Here is an 814-nt window from a genome sequence, read left to right as displayed (position 1 = left end):
GTGTGTGTGTGTGTGTGTGTGTGTGTGTGTGTGTGTGTGTGTGTGTGTGTGTGTGTGTGTGTGCTGGAACACATACAGTGTTGTATCTCCATTATATAATACTATAATAGATATTGTTTACTGTATCTCAGTCTGTGGAAACAAATCTGTGCACACGGGAAGGAAGCAGCAAATCTCCTATCAGGTCAGAGGAATCTGACACTTTAGAGCTTYTTCATGTCTCACTCCAGGATTCAACACAAAACCAGGCCAACAGGATCTATCTAGATCATTTATTGCCCCCTAACCAACCAAAAAAGTCKACGTATTTCTGTAAGAACGCAATTTAAGCTTAAAATTGAAAAGTTGACTTGCTGGTTTCCTTTGTGGAGAAATGAATGTGGTCATACCTGAAGGTCAGCAGAGATGAACTGGATGTTGTCCTTTGAAGCCGATGCGATGTGGACTTTCTTCCAGTTGAAAACAACCATTATATGTTTCAGCAGATGTACCTGAAAGTATGAGGTGATGAAATAAATAACAGATTTTATAAGTCTGAAGTTTAAGATCAAACGGAGGTGCAATCAGAGGATTTCTCACCAGATTCCTGCTTTCTGATTTTTGCACGTGCCTCTTTTATGGAGCAGCTGGACCCCAGTCCAAAGCGTCYCACCATCTCCTTGTATGGATGCTGAAGGTGGGACTTAGAACAGAAAAGGCTCCTCTGGTTCTGGTTCGGACCGTAAAGCTCATGTTGCCACTATGAATGTAGCATATTTCAGGGAAACGTAAGAATATTGCAGAGAAACTAAAGATGGAATAAATTATTGGTAAA

General features: G+C 40.9%; 1 long non-coding RNA gene across 1 annotated transcript in view; it reads right to left on the bottom strand.

The window, feature by feature from the left end:
• LOC103460551 (uncharacterized) overlaps positions 1–570 on the bottom strand; it is a 4973-nt gene extending 4403 nt beyond the window's left edge. Inside the window, exon 1 of the long non-coding RNA XR_532949.2 lies at positions 390–570. This is a non-coding gene — a long non-coding RNA (uncharacterized LOC103460551). The remainder of the gene's footprint in view (positions 1–389) is intronic.
• Between the last annotated feature and the right edge of the window lie 244 nt (positions 571–814).

The sequence above is a fragment of the Poecilia reticulata genome, unplaced genomic scaffold (genome assembly GCF_000633615.1).
Source record: "Poecilia reticulata strain Guanapo unplaced genomic scaffold, Guppy_female_1.0+MT scaffold_256, whole genome shotgun sequence".
Classification (NCBI taxonomy): domain Eukaryota; kingdom Metazoa; phylum Chordata; class Actinopteri; order Cyprinodontiformes; family Poeciliidae; genus Poecilia; species Poecilia reticulata.
This window is presented reverse-complemented; position numbering and strand designations above follow the sequence as displayed.